The 10,632-nt window shown below is 45.1% G+C and overlaps 1 long non-coding RNA gene across 1 annotated transcript; it reads left to right on the top strand.

Moving 5' to 3' along the window:
* The first annotated feature begins 3,239 nt into the window (after positions 1-3,239).
* On the top strand, positions 3,240-7,967 carry LOC114640527. The gene is made up of 3 exons (XR_003714155.1): positions 3,240-3,251; positions 3,979-4,040; positions 7,766-7,967. It is a non-coding gene; the product is annotated as an uncharacterized LOC114640527 (long non-coding RNA).
* Positions 7,968-10,632: the final 2,665 nt, after the last annotated feature.

Genomic DNA, 10,632 nt, shown 5'->3' with positions numbered 1-10,632 from the left:
TTGTATGTCCTTCAAAGAACACTTGGTAAGCTCCCCAAGCTCCCATCCATTCCTCTTATCCCAAGAATCATTTGTTGTCCATTTTGCCCTTCAAACTTGCTTCTGGAATTGGGATGTTTTAACCAAGGAAATGAATGTTTGTATCTATGAAGTCAGTAAAAATATAACATATTGTAAGAATGTTTTGACTACCTTTTTGATTAGTTCACAACAGGCTAAACCAAGGAGGATAGCTGTTCTTTGACAGGATAAATACAACAGAAAACCCATGGACCTTTTCCACATAACTCTTGGGTCATGCAAGGTATTTTTGGGAGGAGTTACTATTCATGTGTACGCTGCACAGTGACTGTATTAAAAAATTCCTCAGGGGAAAAAATCACTCTACTAGCATTTATTGTAAGTAGAATACTTTTCAAAGGGTGGTATTTCTAATTTTTTCATACTTGGTTGCTGCTTTCATTTGGATTTTTCCCCTAGCAGCTGAGATAAGTGCAGGGCTGTGTGCTTGCTAGGTAGGTGTTCTGCCACCTGGCCGAATCCCAGCTCTGTTGCTTCCGTCTGGACTATCCCTTAAAGACTTGGGCATTAGAAGTTTGCCTGCCAGCCCATGATACTTTGGACAGGAGACAGAACCTTTAGAGGGAGGATGTAGTCTCCCTAGTCAGTCTAATCTTTGGACATTTCAATGCATGGTCACACGGTACTGACAAAGCCTCCAGAGTTCATACAGGAAAAGGGTGCTAACTGACTTACAAACAATTGCTAAAAACTCTCCTGTTTTAAGTCAGGTTGTGGTTTGTGTTGGTGGACATTCATAGCTATTGTTTTGTTTTTGAGATGGGGTCTGTCCACATAGCCCTGGCTATTCTAGAACTTACTGTGTAGACCAGGCTCTGCCCTGGAACTCACAGAGAGCCACCTGCCTCTGCTTCTCCAGTCTTGGGTCTAAAAGTATGAGCCACCACACCCAGCTAATCATAGCTATTCTTGACTTCATACATCCTGTGGCTCACAGATTGGACATGTCTGGCAGTGAAAGATACTTAGGTCGGAAATTTTGGGACTCAACCCTTTCTCTCTCCCTATTTGCTTCCTGGTTAGCAGGAGATTTTTGTTCAGTTTTGTTTTTGTTTTTGAGACAGTGTCCCCTGCCTGTCTCTTTCGAGTGCTGGGATTATGGCATCAGGTGCAGTAGCTCTTGGCTACCATGAGGTGGAGAAGCCTCCTGAATGAATCAACATCCCGTACCATGATGTACAGAACTATCATAGGCCTAAAATGATAGGAACAAGTAGTTAAGGACCAGAACTGTGAGCTTTTTGTTCCTGTTAAGTTGATGATCTCAGGTGTTTCACCTCAGTAACAGAATGTTGAGTAAGCTATTTCCATTTATATAAGACAATGCCCCAGAATATGGGTGGCTAAGAATTGGGTGAGGCCTGGGGATAAGAGCTCTTGTCATTCATGAGAACCTAGATTCAAACCCCCAATCTAAGCGAGGACCAGAAAGATAACAACCTTCACACAAAGCAGAGGGGTCTTCCTTCGGTGCCTGCATTGTTCATATATGTGCAGCTCTTTCCCCTACAGTGTGGAATGCTCTGTGTCTACGGTCAGAGCAAGGAAGAACTGGAGTTCTTGGTTTGCCATTATTTCTAGAGAGAAATTAAATGTGGGTATAAATCACTTGGCCAAGTCTACAAAGACAAAAGCACATATATCGGAGGATACCTAGAGACACAGAACTGTAATTGTACTTGGGTCTAAATATAAAGCTTCTACTCAGAGGAAACTGGACGTTTTTAAAATCATTGCTGAGCAGAAACCGTAATCCTCTCCCCTCCCCCCGTTGTACATTGTATCATACTACCAAAGTTACCAGAACACCATCAGACAAGGCCAGAAACGTAGGCAAGTCTGCCTAGAATTTTCTCGAGTGCAGCCAGAGTTATGAAAAAGTTGTTAAACTCCATGTCAGGTGGTAAAGCTTCAGTTAACACAAAGCCAAGTGTTGCAATCAAAGGGCCGTTTCTTCTTCGTGAACTCAGACACGGTGGAGCAGTAATTATACGTGACTGTTACTCCAGGATCACTTCGGCGGGTCTGGTTGGAGCCCTCTGAAAAAGTCTTGATAGTGCTTGCTTCAAGGGACAGTAAACAGATTCATTTTTAAGCCTCAATGCCTTCCAAACAATGCTGCATTGTGCGCCCTCATGCAAGTACAAAGTGAGCCAGGCAGAAGTCAGGGGTTTACGCTCTCACAAACAGTTAATATCAACTTGAAGGAGCCTTTCAAATACTCTCAGGTGGTTTGGATTTTCTAGACCTTATTGTAGGTTAGAAGAACAGGCGATGGAACAACCACAGGGGATGAACTAATAACTGGACAAAAAATTCTCTTGACGTTGAGACTTGATTTTTCAAGTACGGAGACGCCGTGGGTCCTTCGAGAGACCTGCCACGGTTCCCCAGAAGCGTGTGCACAAAGCTGAGCAGTGTTGTCCTAGACCCCTGCTAGATACCCTGAGCAGGCGTAGTGAGGCAGGGGCGTGCACCCCGATCGCCTCATTCACACTTGAGCTCAGTTGTGATGAGCACATTTGTTTGTCTTCATTAAGACAGATTTGCAGGCGCTAACTGACATGGGGAGGCAGCATGCTGGGTCAGGGCCAGGGAGCCCAGCAGAGGCGAGCAGAGGCGTGTTTGGAGAGCGTGCCCCAAACAGAGCTCTGGCCCTGACAAGCTGGAAGCCTTGGAAATCCAGATGCTTCTCTGAGGTCCTGGGTAACTCATCAATAGCAAGAGGCATTTAGGTAGAGGTTTCCCAGCTGTTAATTTAATGCCCACATCATCCCCTAGTTCCCTTCCCAAGTCCCCAAGGCCACCTCACAGGCCAGGAAGAAGGATCATCAAGGGCAGTGCCTGGTCCCATTTCAACCACGGCTTCTCTGACTCCTAATTACACCAAATGACAACTTCTAAAGGTGATAAAACCGGGGGGGGGGGGGCGTTGCGTCTCATTCTTCACTAAGAATAAGGCAAAGTATAGAGCAGCTTTTGCTCTTCTTCACAGCCAAGCACTGTGAAGATCACGCAAGGGCAGCTAGACTGGGTCAATCACCCCAACTCCTTTGCCTGGAGCTGAGTGACTTTGGATCTGTTTCTTAACTCAACTATGCCTCAGTTTCTTCATCTACAACACGGGAGGAGTACGGGCAAGGATCTTAACGGATTGCCTTGAGGACTCAGTAAGGAGATAAGAGTCCCTAAGAACAGTGCCTGCCTGGGAAACAAGGGCTTCTTCTTATTGGCTCAATGTAACAGCCAGCTTTGAGGCAGCATCGTTAATAAAGCCACGAGAGGGCGGGCAGAAGAGCTTGCTAGTTCTGTGTAAAGGTGCTTGGAGAGTAATCAGATTTGCTGAAAGTGCCTTTTTAAACAGTACTGCGCACTTCTGATTCACATTTGGGAAGAAAAGCAGAACAGAAGGTGATAAATTCCTTTATGGGAGAGCTTGGCAGGAAAGGCAGATGGAACTCTAAAGTTAATTGGTGGCTGGGCCGTGGAACTCCTGGGCGGAGGAGCCAGGGTGAACACACTCCCTCTCTCACTCTGGTTTATGGTGATTGCTTCATTAGGGATGCTGAAAAGCCCTTCTTGGGCAGCCGCTGCTCCTGTCTCTGCCCAGACAAGGGTGATGTCAGCGTATAGTTTATAGAGTTCTGCAATCCTCCAGTGGATTCCGGGAGCTTGTAGAGCTGTCTCCGGGCTGCTTGCCAGCATTCGGAAAAAGGAATCCCACTAGAATCTTCTGTATCCCAGCTTGCCTGTCTCTGTCGTGGCTTCTGTTGTTGCTGTTTTCTATACAAGCACCAGGTGTGAGATGTCCCCTTAGCAGTTCTTCAATTGGGGCTCATCTTTTGAGCTTTCCTGGCTAGGCTCTCTGAGAACCCTGCTTGGTTTCTTCCTCCCCAGATTCCCAGAGGATACAGAATGAGACAACACATCAGGGATTTGCTGGCCCTAAGATGCAAAATGTAAGCATAAAAGGTATCTTTTTTTTTATGCACATGAAGACAGACACAGATACCTGCCAATTAAACTCGAACTCAAGGGTTTTAATATGTCATCAGCCCTGGGATGCTCCTTTGAGCCTAGTCATGGATTGCATTTCACTTTTTGAAAAGGATTCATTTTTATTCGTGTGTGTGTGTGTGTGTGTGTGTGTACACTCGAACGTGTGCACACCATGTGTGAACAGGTGCCCGAGGAGTTTGGAAGATGGTGGCAGGTCCATTGGAGCCGGAGTTACAGGCTGCTGTGCTTCCCCAGTGTGGGTGTAGGGAACTAAGCTCAGGTCCTCTGTCCTCTGGAAGAACAGGTCAACAACTGAGCCATCTCACCTCATGCTTCACTCTTGTGCGTACATAAAAAGAAAAAAGGTTGAGCTGGGCATGGTGGCACACATCTGGAGACAGAGACAGGTAGATCTCTGTGAGGTCAAGGCCAGCCTGTTCTACATAGAGAGTTTCAGGACAGCTGGAGCTACATAGAAAATTCTGGATCTAGGGCATCTCTAAAACTTCTGATTTTATACATACATATATATATATATGCATTTTAAGATTTCACACATAAGTACAATGAATTTTTATCATGTTCACCCCTTGTCCCCAACTTTACCCATACACCCTATACCCTCTTTCAAATTCATGTCCTCTTCTTTAATTATTGTTTATAGATAAACATTAAGTCCAATTAGAGTTGCCTATATGCACATGGGTTGGGACTGGCCACTGAGGCATGAGCAATCTATACAGGGGGACTTACCCTTGAAGAAAACTGACTCTTCCTCCCCCCGGGAGTCCTCAATTGCCTATAGCTGAGGCCTTGTGAGCCCTTCCCTCATCCATGTTAGAATGTTGACTGGTATGGCCCTGTGCAGGTCACCATACCTGTTGAGAGTCCATGGAAGCAAATAAGGAGACTGTGTCAAATAAGAAGACTGTGTCATAGCAGTCCTCCATGGCTCTGGCCCTTGTAACTTTTCCATCTCCTCTTCCATGATGTTCCATGAGTCTTGGGATATTGGAGTTGTGTTACAGTTGTCCTATTTAGCGATGAGCAACCCACAGTTATTCTCTGTATGTTGATGAGTTGTGGCTTTCTGTAGTAGCCATCATCTCCTGCAAAAGGGGATGCTTGGATGAGGGGTAAGAGGTTCACTTACCTATGGCTATGAGGATAAGCTTTGAGAAGACAGTTGGGTGTTGTATCCATTTAGCAAGACGATAGCAGAAGTAAGTTCTCCCCTAGGACCTGTGTGGTCTCTCCAGTCACAAATTCTTACCTATGCTCTAGAGACCCCTCAAAGTGATACAAGTGATTGCCATTGCTCTTGGTTGGCTGCCAGGACTTAAGGGTAAGATCTTATTGCTGATGATACCACACCCTTTGGTCACCAGCCTTAAAGAAATCAATCTGGTACTGACCTAAAAGCTCTCATAGTGTCAGAAGTGCTATGCAGGCTACCAAAGGAGAAAACTTAGCAAGGTTCCTACCCAGCTATAAAATATGTCAAACTGCAATAAAGCAAATAGCAAGATGAGCCTAGTAGTGTAATAGTGGCACTAATATCTTCAGGGTAACCAAAAGCTGTCTGAGTGGCCTTAAGATCCACTTTGTAGAAGGGAACTCATGACTAGGACCATAAACCTATTCCTAAAGCTTTTTATTATGCAGATGCTGTGTCTTATGAATGACCTTGCAGCTGCAATATCTCATGGATGTTACTTGGTTTCAGATTATACAATCCTCCAGGATATCTGGCACAATGGGTTCTGTAGAAGGGCTGTGTCAGAGAATCACAGAATCCACATGCTGATAGACTTGTAAACAACCTGAGAACTTGCAGAAGTAGTGCATGCCAATGGAACAAGCTATCATAGGTTTGAACTTGGGCCAACAGTGGTACTTCTGCATGGTTGGTAGCAGACCAGCAGCCACTGTAAGTCACATCCCAATTGGAGAGATATTTAATTTAAACATGATGTTGGTCATGAAGTTTTGTGGTTATTTGCCTGAAAGAGGATGGATTTAATTGTCCCTCAACCTATGAACAAGAGAAGGTGCATTAGGCCTGCTCCAAAAACTTGATAATTCTCCACACAGGGCATGTGGAGGGACCAGAAGAGTCCACTGTTGAGAGTCAACCTGGGAGAGGGCAGCTGTCCAGTGTTATGCTTTGTTTTCTCCCCAAACGTTTGCTTTTTTTTTAAAACAGGAGTTGTTTATTTGTGTGCTGGTGTTGTTCTTCCACCTTAAGACACAAACGACCTCAAAAAGGTCAGGCAGTGTTCTTCCTGCCTGATTGATGATCTTTCCCTCCGACAGTGGGTTTTGCCAAAGATTCATTTAAAGGAGCTGACCTCTTTAAAAGAGAAGTCTCAGAATGGTCCATCAGCATGAAATTTAAATCATGAATATCATATATAGTATGTTTCCATTTCTGTGAAATGTTGGACAGGCGGATAAATCTGTACAGGTCCAGAGTAGGTTAGGGGAAGGTTGGTTGGAATGGACAATACTATTAATCGGGGGATAGAACATTTTTAGAAAGATAAAATACTCTATTTTAGAGTATTAGATTGTACAGAGGGCTTCACAATAAAAACCCACAGTGAAAACAGTTGCTGGCAGGCACCCTCTTAATGGTGGCCCATGCAGCACGTCTCAGTGAGTACACTTAAAAACACTGAGGATGTGTTCTGTGCACATGAAATAACACACGCAGAAATTCATTTCCACTAACCCCTGTTGTGTTTGTTTGATAAAAGCCTAGTGAGCATAATGTTGTCCAAAACAACTTAACACTCAACCTGAAAAATGATGGGGGTTTTGTGGCAAAGAAGATTTAGCTCCCCCTTTGAAGAAACCACAGTCAAAGATGGGCAGAAAGATACTGGGCTGGGGAGATGACTCAGTAGGTAAAGTCCTTACTGATCAAACAGGGACCCGAGTTTGATCCCCAGCACCCACATAAATGCCAGTGCAGTAGTGTGTACCTACAATCCCAGTGCATAGAGGACAAGGAGATTCCCTGAGGGTTGCTGGCAAGCTAGACTAGACTGAGCTCAGTGAGCGATCCACCGAGTCTTAAAAAAATAAAGATGTGTTGTGGGAAACAATTGAGAAAAACACCTGACATCTGTGAGCACACACACATACAGAGAGAGGGAGAGGGAGAGGGAGAGGGAGAGGGAGAGGGAGAGGGAGAGGGAGAGGGAGTGGGAGAGAGAGAGAGAGAGAGAGAGAGAGAGAGAGAGAGAGAGAGAGAGAAACAGAGAGAGAGACAGAGACAGAGACAGAGAGACAGAGATTAGTGTCTTGGCAGGCAGAGGAAGTGTGAGATTCTGAGGTGGTTTCGTGGTGAAGTCAACATTAGCTTTGAAGGCATTAGACTTGAGTACAGGGTGTTATGAGAGCGGGCAGAAGCAGAGCAGAGCAATGCCTGTGACCCTTACAAGTTAGCTGAGGCTTTCTTGGAAGGAGGCCTCAGACAAGGTGAGTTTCTCAGTCTTGCCAGGATGAACAGTCCTAGGGAGAGAGGGTACCCAAGCTGCTGCCTCAGCCAGGGTGCCTGTGAACCTGGGGGATGGCAGCCTCATTCTTCAGGAGAGTATGTAATTTGGAAGAGGTGAAAGAGAAAAATAAAGAAATAGTTAAAGAGTGAGATCTCCATTGTCTTTCTCTGTTTCTCCAGCCTCTCTCCTCAGAATCAGAAGCTCTTTTATGCCATTAGGATCTATTCCCACAAGCATGAAATGAAGCCCACAGAGATTGGAGCAAAGCCCTCTTCCCATTGCTCCGAGGGACACCACTGAGGTGGGCTGCTCACCAAGAATGTGAATGACACTTACAAAGGACATCTCGCTGTCATTAACCAGTGCTTCTCAACCTTCCTAATGCTGCGACCCTTCAATACAGTTCCTCATGTTGTGGTGACCCAAGCCATAAAATATTTGGTTGCTACTTCATAACTGTGATTTTTCTACTGTTATGAATCATAACGTGAGTATCTGATACACAGGATAGCTGATAGACGACCTCCAGAGAGGTCGAGACCCACAGGTTAAGAGCCGATGTTGTAGATTATTTATTTGTAACTCAGAGCTTTATAGATCTGAGCTGGGGAGATGGCTCCAGTAGGTAAAGTGCTCTCTACATAAGCTTAAGGATCCAAGTTGGATCGTCAGCACCCATGTAAAAAGCCGGGTATGATGGTGTGTACTTACACAGGTGGGCCCCTGAGGTTACTGCCTAGCCATCCTTCATCTACTAGGTGAGGTCTAGATTCCACAAGTAATGTGTCTCAAAAACAAGGTTGAGGGCTGGGAGGACATCACAGCAGGTAAGAATTCTTGCTGCTCTTGCAGAGGACACAGGTTCCAGTCCCATCATGTGTGTGGCAGCTAGTAACTGTAACTTTAGTTTCAGGAATTCTGATGCCGTTTTCTGGCCTTCGTGGGTATCGGACATGGATACGGTACATGTATATACACACAGGCAAGCATAAATTTTTTTTAATTTCTCTTTTTTTTCTTAGATGGGGCCTTGCACCTGCCAGTAAGTGTAATGACCTGAGTTTACTCTCCAGAATGCACATGGTAGAAGGAGAGACCAGACTCCCACAAGCTGTCCTCTGAGCTCTACACACATATCTAACACACACACAACAAAAAACAATCAAGGTGGCAGCTCCTGAGCAAGAGGCCAAGTCTTTTAAGTTCAGACTCCATTTTAGAGAGCCTGACCTAAGTTTGAACTCAGGTAAACTAACAGGCCGGTACCTAATATTAGTTTCCAAGTTACCCCACAACAAAAACCCAAACCTAGCTCCAGTCTCTAGGCTCACCTCTAACAAGACCTGTGTCTCCAGGTTACATCCCCAAGAAGACCAGAGTCTACAGGTCATACCCCAACAGATCTTCACCACCCAGGATACAAGCCCACCTCCTACCTAAGGATCACCAATAGAGACGGAAATAGAAATCAAGTTTATGGTTTGACTCCCAACACCAGCCAATTATGTTAAAGGCTTTCCAATTAGATGCTTGCACACTTAACCCCACCCCCACTTGCTCCTTACTATAAAGCCTTGTCCCAGTAGATATTTGGGGCTCCTCATCACCAAAATCATCCTGTGTGACAGAGGTGTGCTAAGGGGCTTGAGCTAGCTCAAATAAAATAAAATAAAATAAAATAAAAAGATCCCATTGTGATTAGATTGAATTGGCTCCTGTTTGTTTTTGGGGGCTCACTAATCTTTCCCTGACACTACACTGAGGAATGACACCAAGGTTGACCCCTGCACAGGCACGTGCCTACTCACAAACACAGATAGACTCCCAAAGAAGTTGAGTTCAATTGAATTATTTTATTAAGAAAGAGTAGAGAGTGGGCCAAATTGGTAACCTAATCAAAATGCATATGAGCTAACACAAAGATCTATGGAATAATTTTGCTATTAACTTTTGATCCCCCATGGAGGATTTGATGTAATTCTTAGTCACCGCTCACTAAGGTCCCTGTGTCTGTGCTGTCCTCTCAGAATTTTTTTTTCTTTCTCTGGTATTAGTAGGAATCCTCTACAGCTGCATACCATCCTGCACTTATGCTGGGTCACAGGACTGGCTATTTGTTTGCACTGTCTTTTTTATTCATTTTCTTTCTCCATCTGCGCTTGCCCAAAGTGCTCTCATGAACAACCCCATTTCTATTCTGGACCACAGAAGCACATGTGGGGAGCAGGTGGTCATCCCCTTTGTCCATATGCACAGTACAAGTGCCTACAACAGCCACGTGCAACCCAGCAGTCTCTCCCTTCAACTGATTCTTTGCTCTCTGTTCATCTGTTCCTTTAAGCCCTTAGGGAAGGAAAGAGGGCGTGCAGAGTGGCTAGTTTTTACATTAAACTTTCTTATTCTTCCCAAAAGACAAGGCTAATATAAATACCTGAGTTTGAATATGTAGGCCAGAGGACAACCCCAGATGCCACCATCATCAGGAACTCCATCCAACTCCTGTGAGATAGGGTCTCTCCCTGGCTGGGAATTAGGCTAGACTGTCTAGCAAGTGAGCTTCAGAGAGTTTTTGTCCCTGCCTCTTCATCACTGAGATGACAGGCAGGTGCCTCTGAGCTCAGCATTTTTTCTTCTCATATAATACATCCCTACCAGTCTCCACACCCCTAATCTCTCCTTTCCCCCAGATTCACTGCTCCTCTGTTTCACTTCTGAAAGGAGCATGCCTCCTAGGGATATGAACACTGAATCGCAAGATGCATAAACCTTCATATCAAAGCTGGATGAGGTAACCCAGTAAGAGGAAAAGGGTCCCACTAGAAAGCAAAAGAGTCAGAGAACCCCTACTCCCATTGTTAGGAGTCCAACAAAAATCCCAAGCTAAACAACCACAGGATGTATGGAGAGGGCCTAGTGTAGACCCATGTGGGCTCTGTGACTGTCACTTCTGTCTCTGTGAATCCCTATGAGCCCTGCTTAGTTGATTCTGTGAGCCATGTTCACTTGGCATCCCTCTGGCTCCTAGAATCCTTCCTCCTCTTCTTCT

Source organism: Grammomys surdaster, unplaced genomic scaffold, assembly GCF_004785775.1.
Source record: "Grammomys surdaster isolate TR1022 unplaced genomic scaffold, NIH_TR_1.0 125834, whole genome shotgun sequence".
Classification (NCBI taxonomy): Eukaryota; Metazoa; Chordata; class Mammalia; order Rodentia; family Muridae; genus Grammomys; species Grammomys surdaster.
The sequence above is the reverse complement of the archived record's forward strand: the minus strand, read 5'-3'. Positions and strand labels throughout refer to the sequence as shown.